The following is a 15544-nucleotide window of genomic DNA, read 5'->3' as shown; positions in this document are numbered from 1 at the left end:
GAAGGCTGCTTTTTTACTGAAGGCATGTGGAATAATTCACATACAGGTATGCTGTAACCATGAAGCTGGAATATCTTTTTCATCTTTCTTCCAATCCACTCATGTTCCTTCTTATGTAGAAGGTGAAAAAACCCAAATCTTTTAAAAGCAAGTATTAGTTGAAATACATAGTACAAGATTACATGCAGACACTTAAAATGCTGGAAGAAGCTTGAGATAATCTCTGAGCAAGCTGGTCAGGACAAGGTGATACATATTTAAGAAAAAATAATGATAAAACCACATTAATTATATTTTTATAAATATTTTTGCTAAGGCTTTTTTTTACATTTGCTTTTAAGCAAGTTATGGAAGCCTTTAAATAAAATATGTCTCCTGGCATAGTATAAGGGAAAGAATAAACTGCATACAGATTCTTGTAAAAATGGGTATTCAAATAAATTAAACCAACTGATTTCATTTAATTAATTATTTTTTATTTTTAAATTAATGACTGCCTTCAAAAATCTCATATCCACTGACAAACCGAGCTTTTGTCATTAGAAAGAGCAAGTTATTTTGATATTAATAGTATATTTTTTCCCCTCTAAACCTTAAGAGCAAGTTAAAGGCAATATATAAAAAGTTAAAAAAATAATCTAAAAAAAAAAAAAGAAAAAAAGAAAAAGTGCTTAAAGGATTCCTTACACATTGAGCTTTCTTGGCAGTATTTGCTGCAATCATGGAATCATAAATCATGGAAATGGAGGCTGTGGGCAGCTTTACCTTTGTCACTTTTTAAGAAAATATAACACTGCTTCTTAAAAACTGGAGTCTTAAGGTGTTCTATTTTCCATCACTAAAGTGGAAAAGATTTTTAGCAAGTTCCTCCATCTGCTGGAGGGACTCAGAATAGAATTCATATGCTAAATTTTAGGTTAGATGTATGCTAACTTCAGCAAGGATCACTAGCTTACTTCTGCCTTCAGTCACTGCAAAGGAAAGTTCCTTTTATTCTAAGCATTCTGTACTCTATGAATTTTTCATTTAGCTTCACCCTAGCTTGGTGCAAATATTTTAATTTCCCTTAAAGGAGCTAATAGCTTCTTAAGGCAATTCAAGTTCACAGACTTTGATTAAATGTGTGCCTCCTGGTATATTTTTTTGAAGTTGTTAATAAGCAGAGCTCTAACTTAACTAAAAATGCTTTTTGTAGAAAATAAGGTAGCTAGTAGCTATTCACTATTGCTGCTATGTATTTACTAGGTAATTAGGACTAGATGACAGCATTTCACGAGGGAGAGAAAGTTCTGTCAGGTATGTGACTAAAGGCTTACTTTCAACCATACTGTGCAGCCCAGCATGTCACTGGCAGGTGGGGGGATTCAACAGCCTCATGAGACGCCTGAGCCCCTGCCCCAGGAAAGTGTCAGCCCCACTGCCCCAGGCTGGCAGCAGAAAGTCACCTCATCACCTCTCAGTTTGAGAAGCGTGCTACCTGCTGCAGTACAGGACTTACCCTGCTATGCAGGGAACAGCATTTTAGAAAAAACTTAGTAGGGGATGCTCAAGGAAGGACCATAGAAAGGAAATGAAAGAATCAAATTGGTTTTGAGAGGGACAAGTATGAAAAAATAGGGGGATAAGGGCCTAAGTGTTGGCTGCACGTAAAGAGCTTTCTGGTCAGTATGTGTGCCTGGCCATGCTCTGTACCTGATCAGCGCTGTCTGCCCTGTCTTCTCATTAAACTCCATTTCTGACTATTTTCCCAGGTAAGGCAAAATATTCTCTTTTCTGCGTGTGAAGGTGTAAGTGCCAGCTACTGGATTTAGACTGTGGGTCAGAGGCCGCCTGTGTGTATAGGATAAAAGCAACCAGGAGGCTGGTCCATGTGGACACTGCTACTACATCTGTGTGTTATCGCTGGCATAAGCCAAGCCAGACTTGACAGTGAGTAGGGCAAATGGTTTGGAAAGCCAAGTAGACAGCAGAGGTTTGTGAGTTGGCTTTGGGAGGAATCAGGGTGCCCAAAACACCTACTGGAGACACTGTGCAGTCTAGGGTTTGGCTGAGAAACCCATTTGCATGTGTGTTTCATCATACATGAGAAAATTGGATCTAGCTCATTGTATTTATCTATACAAATAGATAGGGTTTTTTTTCCATTCACTCATTTTTACCCCTTTTCTTTGCTAACTCTTCAGTTTGCTTGTTTTATTTACAGTGAACAGAAAATGCAACAAATGATATGTGAGATAGTTAACTTCATTGGTGATACACATGCTTTACAAAGAAGATATTTTCAAAATAGAACTACAAAATTCACTCCAGAATTAAAAAAGAAACAAAACCAAACCAAACCTCTTGAAAGGACTTGTTTTTCCTTGAAGTTGCTTCATTCCAGATATTAGGGTAATAAGTTGATTTGGCTTCTTAAGCAACGCCTTATCTCCTCTCTTCCTATGACTCTGTTCTAGTATTATACAGTTCAGCATATGATGGATCTGTCTGCAGAAGAAAAGCATATAAAGTGAGTTTTTTTTCCTTTGGTTTTCTGTTTGTTTGTTTGTTGGGTTTTTTTTACTCCAACATCACTCTGCTTAGGAAATATAAAGCTACAATAAACACTAATTCTATACCTATTTGGAAAATTTCAGGGTACTGATGCTTTTCTATCAGAATGATTCATATGAGCAATGAATTTAATCATAAAAATGAAAAAGCTGATTTAGGCATGGAACATGGAAATAGAAATCTGTAGTTTTCTACTCAGAAGGAAGACAGGCTAGGATTTGCATAGTTCATAATCATAGAATCATAGAATAATTAGGGTTGGAAAGGACCTTAAGATCATCTAGTTCCAACCCCCCTGCCGTGGGCAGGGACACCTTATGCTAAATCATATCACCCAAGGCCTCATCCAACCTGGTCTTGAACACTGCCAGGGATGGAGCATTCATAACCTCCCTGGGCAACCCATTCCAGTGCCTCACCACCCTAACAGGAAAGAATTTCCTTCTTATATCCAATCTAAACTTCCCCTGTTTAAGTTTTAACCTGTTACCCCTTGTCCTGTCACTACAGTCCCTAATGAAGAGTCCCTCCCCAGCATCCCTATAGGCCCCCTTCAGATACTGGAAGGCTGCTATGAGGTCTCCACGCAGCCTTCCCTTCTCCAGGCTGAACAGCCCCAACTTTCTCAGCCTGTCTTCATATGGGAGGTGCTCCAGTCCCCTGATCATCCTCGTGGCCCTCCTCTGGACTTGTTCCAACAGTTCCATGTCCTTTTTATGTTGAGGACACCAGAACTGCACACAATACTCCAGGTGAGGTCTCACAAGAGCAGAGTAGAGGGGCAGGATCACCTCCTTCGACCTGCTGGTCACGCTCCTTTTGATGCAGCCCAGGATACAGTTGGCTTTCTGGCCTGCAAGTGCACACTGCCAGCCCATGTTCATTTCTCATCAACCAAAACCCCCAAGCCCTTCTCTGCAGGGCTGCTCTGAATCTTTTCTCTGCCCAGCCTGTAGCTGTGCCTGGGATTGCTCCAACCCAGGTGTAGGACCTTGCACTTGGCATGGTTAAACTTCATAAAGTTGGCATTCGCCCACCTCAGAAGTATGTCAAGGTCCCTCTGGATGGCATTCCTTCCCTCCAGTGCATCAACCGAACCACACAGCTTGCTGTCATTGACAAAATTGCTGAGGGCGCACTCAATCCCACTGTCCATGTCAGCAACAAAGATGTTAAACAAGACCAGTCCCAACACCGATCCCTGAGGGACACCACTCGTTACTGGTCTCCAAATGGACATTGAGCCATTGACCACAACTCTTTGCATGCAGCTATCCAGCCAGGTCTTTATCCACTGAGTGATCCACCTATCAAATTGATGTCTCTCCAATTTAGAGACAAGGATGTTGTGTGGGACAGTGTCGAAGGCTTTACACAAGTCCAGGTAGATGACATCAACTGCCCTACCCCTGTCCATCAGTTCTATAGCCCCAACATAGAAGGCCACCAAATTGGTCAGGCAGGATTTCCCCTCAGTGAAGCCATGCTGGCTGTCACCAAGCACCTTGTTGTTTTTCATGTGCCTTAGCATGCCATCCAGGAGAATCTGCTCCAAGATTTTGCCAGGCCCAGAGGTGAGACTGACTAGTCTGTAATTCCCCGGGTCATCCATTTTCCCCTTCTTGAAAATGGGGGTTATATTTCCCTTTTTCCAGTTGTCGGGAACTTCACCTGACTGCCATGATTTTTCAAATATGATGGCCAGCGGCTTCGCAACTTCATTTGCCAGCTCCTTCAAGACCTGCAGATGGATTTCATCAGGACCCATGGACTTGTGCACGTTCAGGTTCTTGAGATGGTCTCGAACCAGCTCCTCTCCTACAGTGGGCCGAAGGTCTTCATTCTCACAGTCCCTGCATCTGCCTTCCAAGTCTTGGGTGGTGTTGTCCGAGCCTTTGCAGTGAAGACTGAGGCAAAGAAGTCATTCAGAACCTCAGCCTTCTCCAAATCCTGTGTAGCCAGTTTTCCTGAGAGCTTCCTGAGGGGGCCTACATTCTCCCTAGTCTGTTTTTTATTTGCTACATACCTGTAGAATCCCTTCCTGTAATCCTTAACACCCCTAGCTCAGTTTAATTCTAACTGGGCCTTAGCCTTCCTAACCTGGTCCCTAGCTTCCTGGACAACATCCCTGTACTCTTCCCATGCCACCTGTCCTTGCTTGCACCTTTTATAAGCCTCTTTTTTCCCTTGAAGTTTCCTCAGCAGCTCCTTATCCATCCAAGGAGGTCTCCTGGCCCTCCTGCTGCACTTCCTTCTGGTTGGGATGCAACACTCCTGAGCTTGCAGCAGGTGATCCTTGAATATCAACCAACAGTCTTGGGCCCCCCTGCCCTCTAGGGCTGTATCCCATGGGACCTTCCGAAGCAGGTTCCTGAAGAGGCCAAAGTCTGCTCTTTTGAAGTCCAAGGCAGTGAGCTGGCTGCACGCTCTTCTCACTGTCCTGAGGATCTCGAACATGACCATCTCATGATCGCTGCAACCAAGCCTGTCCTGGAGAGTCACATTCCCAACGAGCCCTTCCCTGTTGGTGAGCACAAGGTCAAGCACGGCACCTCTCCTTGTTGGCTCCCCTATTACTTGCAGAAGGAAGTTGTCTTCTACACAATCGAGGAACCTCCTGGATTGCTTGTGCCAGGCCGTACCGTCCTTCCAACAGATGTCAGGGTGGTTGAAGTCACCCATGAGAACAAGGGCCTGTGAGCGTGAGGCTTTTCCTATCTGTCTATGGAGTGCTTCATCCGCAGGTTCTCCTTGATCAGGCTGTCTGTAACAGATCCCCACAGTAATGTCTCCTGCAGCTATATTCCCTTTAACCCTGACCCACAAACTCTCTGTGGACTGCTCACCTGTCCCCAGACAGAGTTCCATACTCTCCAGCCTATCCCTAACATAAAGGGCAACTCCCCCTCCCCGCCTGCCAGGCCTGTCCTTCCTAAAAAGCCTGTAACCTTCCATTCCAACACTCCAGTCATAGGAGCCATCCCACCATGTTTCTGTGATGCCTGTTATATCATACCCCCGTAGACGTGCACACATCTCTAATTCCTCTTGTTTGTTCCCCATGCTACGGGCATTTGTATAGAGGCATCTGAGCCGAGATCCAACTGAAGCCGGCTCATTGGCTGGAGCGGCTGGGATATCTCTACATTGCTTCAAGCACTCATTATAGGTCCTGGCAACTGAGTGGGTGTGTTGGGGTGGAATGACACCACCCTTTTAACCAGTTATTAACCTGGTTAATCCTCCTACCTTTTTTTAGGTCCTCCCCTGTACCCTGGAGAATTGATGAAAAGACCACCTGAACTCCAGAGCCCCTAACCACCTCCCCCAGGGCTCTGTACTCCGTTATGTTCCCCAGGCTGCTACTATCTATATCCCTAGCACCCATATGTATCACCAGGAGTGGGTAATAGTCCGTGGGACTTACTAGAGCAGGCAGCCTCTCTGCCACATCCCTGATCCGTGCCCCCGGTAGGCAACACACCTCCCTTGAGACGGGGTCTGGCCGGCAGACGAGTGCTTCTGTCCCTTTCAGTGTAGAGTCCCATACTACTACGACCCGCCGCTTTTTCCTAGCAGCACCTGTAGAGATCTTCTTTACCAGTGCATCAGCCGGCTGTTTCTGGCTCGAGTGCGTTTCCTCATTATCCCCCTGCAGGACAGCAAAGCGGTTCTGCGTGGGGACAGGGGATTTAGGGGAAAGCTCCTTGCTTTTGGTTGTCCTTTTCCTTCCTTTTTTGTTGTTTTTTTTTTTTGTCGTTAATTCCCAGCTTCCCAGGTTAACAGCCTCCTTCTTTCCTTCATGAGGTAGAGGTGAAGCTCGAGGCCCCTGCACAGTTTGGGCCAGGAGCAAGCGGTCCTGCTTATTCTCAGCTTCCCTGACATCTCGCAGCCTATTAACAGCATCCCGCAGCTCAGCGGGAAACAGTATATTGTCTAAAGAACCTTTCTGTCTTCCTAAAAAGCAAAGCTGGATATACATTGTAAAGTCAAATGAGGACGTTTTATTGAAAATATATAATTTGCATGTTTTAATATTTATGAGTCTATTTTTGGTTTTGTTGCCTAATATCACTATGTATCAGAATATATAATCTGAAGAACTAAATTGTGTGAAGAAAACAACATTCTTGTCGGCATCTTGGATACATAAGCTATCTTTAGTAAGTCAGCACCTATGCAGACACAGAGATTTGTGGAACAGAAATACTTGTAAATCATAGAAAAAGAAGTATAAACATATCAAGATAGTGTAAGTGTAAACTAGCTGCAAATTGCCAGGAGAAAACTTTCCTAGCATCAGGGAACTCCTCCTGGTGAAATGTACTGGTTCTGGGTCCTGAATTACTACTCATCCATGTATCAGACCTGGAAATAGAATAAAATAAAATATGGAAAGGAAAACTATTCTAATGAACAGACACTCCCCTCATTCCCCCCCCCCCCCCCCCCTTGCTTATATCAAGAGCTCTTGTGCAAAATACTGTGGTCTTCATCTCCTCCAACACACACTCATCTACTAGGAGGTTCACAAAGTAGACTACAAATTCTCAGTCATAGGCTTCTCTGATTGTGTTTAGTATTTCATATGTTTTTAAAATTTATGAGTCTGTGAGGTAAATTTGAATGAACTAATTACAGTGTTCCCAGACACTTCTAGCTATTGACACTATGAGAGGTATCTGTTGTTCAGCTTTTGGCAAGTGCATTGTCATTGCACTCAAGACAAAGAGGAGCCCCTTCCCCACTTTCTTCTCCTCTCCCCAACCCTCCAACATTCTTTAAACTTTGAAAGCAGTGAAGCTGAGGAGATGGGAGTCCTTCTGATTCCCCTGTAATGGTACCAAAACCACCCATGTTTGTCTGGAAAAGAAAAAATTTGGGAAAGTCATGTCTCTGCAATATAGAGGTTGTCTTAGTGTGAGAAGCTGCTCTAAATCTGGGAATCTAAAATATGCCTGGCTCATTAGCTGTCTTGCTGATCAACATCTTTTGTTGTTAATGATAAACAATTTGGCTCAGGATGCATGCTCTTAAAAATCACAATTCTTCATCTCTCTCCTCCCTAGCCAAATGTAACAGCTAGTAATCATCAACAGTATATAATAAATTTCAGACTTAGAACCAGTAAGCAAGGCTGAAGTGCTATTCATGAAATACTCTGTAGATCTCAATACATTGTTTAGCTCGGTTTGATCTCTATTTTTAGCCATGATGTGTTCTGTGACTTCACTAGTACAGCCTGATGTTATCGTTGCCTCTGTGGAGGATTTCTTGAACAAACATCTCTACACCTTAATTCTCTGCCTGCTGGGATTTGTAGATGTCACTTATCTGTGCCCATATATGTCTGGCTACCACCTGTTTCTGCTGTTAGTGACAGCTGTTTCCCATCAGAGATGGACACATCCTTGTTTTCACAAAGTGTTGGTAATTCCTGGAACTTCACATTCTAAGTTTATTGGTTCACCTTCTTTGCCTGTACATGCCAGCAAGTCCCAGGCTACCCTGATGTTAATTTCTAATGCTGGTTTTAAAAATTCAGTAGTGAGAAGCTATGTTTCAAGAGTGGAGTTCCACTTTTTAACAAAACTAAGGAGGCATTAGAGCCGGACTGCATCATTTTGATTGGAAATTCTACTTTCCCGCTGTTTTCCATTAAGACATATTTCATAGGAATAACAGAAGACAGTATTTCACCTGTATTTTGTTGAAATGTGAGCATCTCTGAGCTATTTCCATAACAGATAATTCATCTAAAAAAACAGCTGTCATACATAATCTCCTCTTTTCTTGTGCTTTACTAAGACTGTCTCAGGGAAGTTAACAGTTATTTTTTTCTGACAGCAAGAACCTCTGCTTCTTCCAAGGGATATTTTTTACATTGTTGGCAATATCAGCTATTCTGCTTGCCTTGGCTTACTTTTGGCCATTTTTATTTCTCAGTTTCTCTATCAGTTTGAAGCCAGAAAAAAATAATTTAGTTATTTGATTTTTTTTTTTTCAGGTCCGTGATGATTTTCATGTACACTAAAAACCATATTTCTTTCATATCAAGCTGTGGAATTACTATCTGACGTCTTTAAACAAAATCTCATTTTGATAGAAAGCTCCCTCTCTTAACTGATAGTAGCAGGTAGGGGCATATACTGTTTGTGACATAGTGGGTCCGAGTTGCTTAAAAAGGGCTCATCTTTAGCACTGTCTCTGAAATCTCTTGATGATGCACAGACTTTTTACTTATGTACTTGTCTGCTTGTCTTGTGTGAAAATTCAGGATCTTGATCTGCTTCTTTTAAGGGTTTGCAAAATGTAATGAAAAGTAGCTTGAATTCAAGTATTAATTGACCTTATATTTCTGTTATTTGTAATTACTTTATTCTTGGATACAGCAATGCTGATTTGGTGTTGTGTAGCAATGACAATAAATGTTTATTTTGACTAATCTTGGCTTCTTGTTTGAAAAAGAAAAAAGGAAAGCAAACAAACAAAACTCTCCACCTCTGTAGCTACAGGCTCCCTCCTTCCATTTTCCTCTATTCAGGAGTGCTGATGCCAGGCTTTTGCTAGTACTATATTGTACAGGATTACAATTTTGTCCATTTTTAAGGTAATTATGCCAATAACTTTCATCCATGTATCTTGCATGTACTGTAGTGTCATGTCTTAAACCCTAGGGGTCTTTTCTAGTGAGATTTTTGATTTCACTTGAGATTTCATTTTAAATAAAATGTTATGTCCATTAGATATCCCTTCCCAGTAGTCTTCATGTGCTGGTGTACACAATTAGAATGCATGTTCATTGCAAAGCTGCCTACTCATCCTGCAAATTTTTCTGTCTCTTCCTTGTTGGGCTAGGGCTATGGCCATGTATTTTGAACTGGGAGATGTGTTTAATTTATTTTTTTATCTATCTTTGCTGTTGCTTTATAGCTCCTAGTCTAGAGCCTAATAGCTCTGATTCCTTTAATATTCTTGTGAAGCACTATATTTGATCTCAGCCCAAAAAGAAAATCACCAATGAAGTGGTTTTTGTTGAGTGCATATCCATTCTGCTGTGATCTGCTTTACCAATTGCACCTACTATTAATTAACAGCATACCTAGCAAGGTATCAGATATTCTCCAAAGAACCTCTGCCACATAGAGAGCACAAAATAGCTCCTTTTTTCTTATTTACTTGATTATTATGGGATTTCTGTTTCTTAAAAAAAAGTTATTAGCTTTGAGATTAGCTTACATTTATTATTTTAATATTTCTGAAGAAGTACATAGCACTTGCAAAAATTATTTTGGAAAAAATGTAATGAGAGGGATACTAAGAAAGTGTTTTACTGTCATGCAAGTGGAACTCTATGTTTTATAGTCTTTCTAATGGCTCATTAGTAAGATACGTAAGGCATAAAATTTTATTTGAGAAGTACAGCTTGTTAGACAAGAAAAGTAAGGTCTATAAATTACTATTAAGTAAAGAAAATAGTCAGAAATTTATTTTCTTCTTGCATTGCTATGTAGCAGTACCTTGAAATTAAAATTGTTCAGTAATATTAGGGCAGAAAGTTTCATCCTGATCCAAACTTTAGTACACTTTGGTTATGTTCTAATATCATAAAATATAAATAAAATTTGTCCTGCAATAACTTCAGTCACAGAGCTGTGAGTGCAGTCAGGGAGAACAATGTAGGCACTTCCTGTGTGAGTCTAGATTTCTGAATGGGACCTATGCTGAATAGTAGATTATACGCACATCATTAACCGCCACATAGAAGATACGCGTAAGGTAGATGTTTCCTCACTAGGTGGGAATATAACATACAGTGTAGAAACATTGCTGATTTCTAGCCTCCCTTAGTCGATGTAGGTTGAAAAACAATTTTCCTGCTTCTATGGATTTTTGATCAACTAGTGTCCAGGCAAAATACTTCACATAGCCAATGTAGAAGCCAGTGCTGCACTTGAGAATTATTTTAGATGGGAAGCGTCAAAGAAAAGCCTTTGAATTGCAATATATTCAAATTAAAGAGAGAAAAGAATGAATGGGTGACTCTAAACTAACAAGAATTTAAATAGTCACTTGTGATTTCAAGGAAATCAGAAGAAAAAAACTTTTCAAAAGACATGCTGATTTGAAAATTATTTCACGGTACTATCTTATTTAAACATTGGCATATATACAAAATTATTATATACTACTAAAGAATTAAGCAGGTTTTCATTTAAAGAATACGTTTAGATCAAGGTTAACAACAAAAATAAAATCCATTATTTTTATCATGCAGATAAAAATCACTCTCTAATTCTTCAGTGGTTTCAGTACAGCTTTGTCAGTTTGACTGTGAATCTCCTGACAAGCTGGTCTTGTCTATTGCTTGCTATTCCTTGCTTATGCATTTTCATGACAAAAAATGACATTTCATGTATGTGGACATTTACAAACGTATGTTCAGACCAAAGTTTCCTTGTAGATTACAAAGGGAGTGCTTAGTTTTTCAACTTCTACTGATTACGGTAATCTGTAAGTCTTCATCAGAATTCATATTTAAATACTTATTTAGGGAGCTATTAAGCCTATTTGGATTGCAGTTTCATAATCAGTCGAACTGACAAAAATTATACGAGTCCAGTGCCAAAGCCATGTTATTTTGAAAATCCCATGGTAAAGGGAAGACAGTGGGATTTTATACGATAATGTAAGGAAGGATGAGAATTATTATATAGGCAATAAAAAAGATATATCTGTTTAGCGTCTATAGAAAGACACAAGCAAATTGAATCTTGACATCTTAGAGAACCTTTCCAGACATCTTACATTAAAAAAGGTGTCTCTATAACTACAGTCTACTCATGTCACATAGGAATCTTAATCAGTATTAACAAAATTTAAAACCCAGAAACCCAGAAACCATAAGCATATAAGCCTATGGTACAATGATGTGTACATTATTGACCATATGATCATTTGGCACCTTATCTTCATATGATTTCTTTTTGAAGATACAATCCTAGGAGAAGAAGTGACTTGGAAATGTTACACTCTAAAAAATTGTTAATTGCAAAAAACCCTAATGCTCCAGTAGAGGAAAAAAAAAGCAAAAAGCTAAACTAAACCAAACCAAACCAAACCAAACAAAATAACCCACTGTCCTGGGCTCAGCAGTAGCAGTCATTTTTCTCCTTCTTAGTAGCTGGTGCAGTGCTGTGTTTTGACTTTCAGCCTGGGAACAGAGCTGATAACAATGATGTTTTCGTCTGACCAAGGACTTTCTGAGCCTCATGTTCTGCCAGGGAGGAGAGAAGCCAGGAGGAAGCAGAGACAGGACACCTGACCCAAACTGACCAAAGAGGTATTCCATACCACAGCACATCATGCCCAGGATGTAACTGAGAGTTACCCAGAAGAGCTAGTTCACAGCAGGGTTGAAGGAGGTATCGGTCGGTGCTTGGTCGGGCTGGGGGGGGGCGAGTTATTGGTCGGCGGGTAGTGAGGTGTTGTATTCTCTTCCCTTGTTATTTCCTTTATCATTATTATCATTGGTGGTAGCAGTAGTGATTTGTGTTATACCTTAGTTACTAAACTGTTCTTATCTCAACCCAGGGGAGTTGCATTCTTTTGATTTTCCTCTCTATCCCTCCGGGAGTAGGGGGAGAGCAAGAAGGGGGTAAGTGAGTGAACGAGCTGTCTGACTGAGTTTAAACCATGACACCCACCGAACAACAAAACACACGATACCCAAAACCCCAAAATAAATCAAACTCGTATTATTAAATTAAGCAGTAAGGTTAAGGCAACAAAATATGAAGCTGATCTGCACTAGCTACAGCTGTTTAGCATTGTTGTAAGACAAATGAGGTGAGATATATTCCAGCAACTGAAGCTGTAAAACAAAGTAGTTTACATTTGAGCAATTGTTTCAAAATCTCTATTTTATGGTTACTTACCTATCTATTTATGACTTTTCAAACACTTGTGCTTGTTCAGATAATACCAGACTCCCTGGTCAAGGACAGAAATCTTTTGGGAGGGTGTCAAGGAAAGGTACAGGTGGAGATCAGCCCACAGTAATACACATTCTTGCGTAACTGGCTTCCCTTATGCACAACTATAAAAATAAAGGCTTATGATCTGTAGCACTGGCAACAGAGTGATGTTTCAGTGCTTTCTATAACACACTTTAGGCATAGTATCATAGAATAGTTAGGGTTGGAAAGGACCTTAAGATCATCTAGTTTCAACCCCCCTGCCATGGGCAGGAACACCTCACACTAAACCATGTCACCATGACTTCATTCACTTTAAATTCTTGAAATGCACTGTACCTAATTCTACTTACTTGGGCTTTCCTCAGAGGCAATAACAAGAGAAAGGGTTTGGGTCAGTATTGCAATGGTCACCAAATTTGTATTTAGAGAAAAATAAAAAACTTAGTTTCAATCTGACATTCTGTAATGGGGAGAGGGAAATACTATAGAAATTCTATACATCCGGTAAAGATAATAAAATTAACAAATAAATGAGCAATGTTTCTCTAACCACCACTTTGCTTCTGATGTCATATTCATTATAACCTATAACAGTGTATGGATCATTTCCAGAACTTTTGGTCTGGAAAATCAGTAAAAACCATATTTTCACAACTCTTTATACTTGTCTGTTTAATAAGTGCTTGGTATAGTGCCATATCCCACATTTAAAGCATTTAAAGTTTCACTTTTAGATTTACTCAGTTGCTGGAACATTTTTAAGTTGCTTTTAGATAAGCAAACTCATGCAATGAGGTAATGAGTGTATCATTCCACTGACAGTCCTACTGGAAAAGGAAATTACAGATCAGAAAGGCATTACCTCCTGGCAAGGAGCATAATCTGATGACTGTGTTTAAAATTATTTGTTGTCTTCAGAAGTTCTCACTTCTAACTGCAACACCCATTTTAGGCAGAAAGAAGCCCTCTGAAACACTGGAAAATTTCAGCAACGAGTTTTCCAGCTGTAGCATGCAATCCCCCTGGAAGCAGTTGTATAAAGAGGTAGATGCCTGAAGACTGGAGGGGGAATGCTCTCACATGGAAAATGACAGCTTGAGTTGGTAGAAAGTTATAACATCCAGCCCATGCTGTGTGCCAGCTGAAGACTTTTTGTGTCAAGATGTAAGTTTGGTTTTCCATGCAGTGCCAGGCACAGTCATTACACCTTGTCTGGAAGGCTCTACAGAAGAACGAACAGGTACTGTAATTCAGTTTTACAGCTGAGGAAATAGGCTTTGGAAATCTAAGGGCTGTGCAGTTCAGTGAGTGTCCCCTGACTTATCCTGGGTACATACAGAAGAGAGAGTGGCTCACACTTAACAGCCTCCCACAGTAGTAATAAGAAATTTGTATTGAAAGTGACAACAGAAATCTTCTCCAACTCTTACTAGGAACTCACCCTTAAAAGACCTTCTGTTATTCTATATGATTTCAAAGGCACTTACATTCCATTATTTTAAAAGTTTGGTGATAGATGTGCATTCTACTTTTAAACTTCATTTAGCTCCAACCTTCTCCTCGCAGTGCAACCTCCCCTCCCCCAGCGCCCCTTAAAAACAAATCTGTGAAGTGCTCTGATACTGTCAGTTTAGTCTGCCACTATGAGTTGAAAATTAAAGCTTGTACCATCAAAGCCTTGGCAGTGCCAATGATTTTGCCTTTTCAGACCGTATTTGATTCTCCTTTTCAGGCACTGACAGACATGCCTTTCAGATGTTATTCAAATACAGCTGTATGCACTTGTATTGATAACAAATAAACTCAAGGAAAATTGACTACCAAAAGATAAGAGATAAGTAAAAAAAAAAAACAACAAACCAACCAACAACAAAAGAATATCACATATTTTAAAAATAGGGCAAACCACTGCAAATGTTTCCTCATGTAGACGGTAGTACTCTGACAACAGCACACTGTAGGGCTGTAGGTAAGGGAGTTGTATTACTTGCAGTTGTTGAATAGCTTTCATCTATCAGACATTTATAATGCATGCAGGGTATTTTGGAACCAAGTTTATTTGAATGCCCTTTTATTATTATATAATATCTTACAATTTATACACAGCTGGCTGTCTCATAGGGAACCTGTATTCTGTCATTCTTCAAATGGGTCATGCCAAAGCCCTACCATAGTTTATTTGGGTTTATCCCACAGGCCTGCTTGTGCTTGTTGATCTACCTCTGTTTATGCAAACTCACTGCTGTTTCCACCTGTTAAAGGATGTTGCAAACCTCACTATGAGGAGTCATTGCAAATATGTTTGACAACCTTAAAATGAGAATGCCTTTTTTTTGTGGAGTGCCTGACACTTTATGCACTACAGACATCTGCCATATGGCCAGTGCACTAGGGAAAAAAGCAGTTACAACAAACAAAGAAGCCTCTGCAGATACACAGGGAGGAAAGAGAACCTTTGGCTAAATACTTTGTCATAGCTTTCTGCCTGCAGAGTGTTTTTTTAGGCCAGCTAAGAAGAACTATAGTCTGTGGAGACCAACAGGAAAAGGCAGTGGAGAGAGATTAGCTACTTAACTGACCTGAGAGTGGCAGTGGTGAAAAGAAATGGATCTAGCAAGTAGCTGGATGGTTCTCAATGTACCTTGTCAGTTTGTTTGAACACAGATCTGTGGCTGGAAGCAGATACTGCAGCAGCACCTGCAGTGTGTTAAAATAGAAAACTTCTGAAAGCTAGTATGAAGCACTTCGCTGGTTATTTTTTGAACACTATCTGTTTGGGGCCACTAATTAAAATGGGTCATAGGATAGATTATGATACAATAGGAAGCAAGCTACTGCTGAAATAGCCAAAGCTTCAAGATGAAGTTGTTACAGATAGGCAATTTTTTCATTGCCTTTGACAGCTTACTATGTGGTCAAATTTAGTTCCCAGAAATTTTCTCACCCTCCAGATTTAGATGATTGTGGTAATGTTGCATTGAGCTGGTCAACTTACTATTTGCTGCAAGTTA

General features: G+C 40.4%; 1 long non-coding RNA gene across 1 annotated transcript; it reads right to left on the bottom strand.

Moving 5' to 3' along the window:
- Positions 1-645: 645 nt before the first annotated feature.
- LOC133280716 (uncharacterized) lies at positions 646-14747 on the bottom strand. The gene is made up of 3 exons (XR_009747274.1): positions 14660-14747; positions 6843-6921; positions 646-2483 (listed from the first exon to the last, which is right to left on the bottom strand). It is a non-coding gene; the product is annotated as an uncharacterized LOC133280716 (long non-coding RNA).
- Between the last annotated feature and the right edge of the window lie 797 nt (positions 14748-15544).

This window comes from Pezoporus flaviventris, unplaced genomic scaffold (assembly GCF_033815535.1).
Source record: "Pezoporus flaviventris isolate CSIRO_AGI_PZ_B2104156 unplaced genomic scaffold, CSIRO_AGI_Pfla_v1 ptg000086l, whole genome shotgun sequence".
Lineage (NCBI taxonomy): Eukaryota > Metazoa > Chordata > Aves > Psittaciformes > Psittacidae > Pezoporus > Pezoporus flaviventris.
This window is presented reverse-complemented; position numbering and strand designations above follow the sequence as displayed.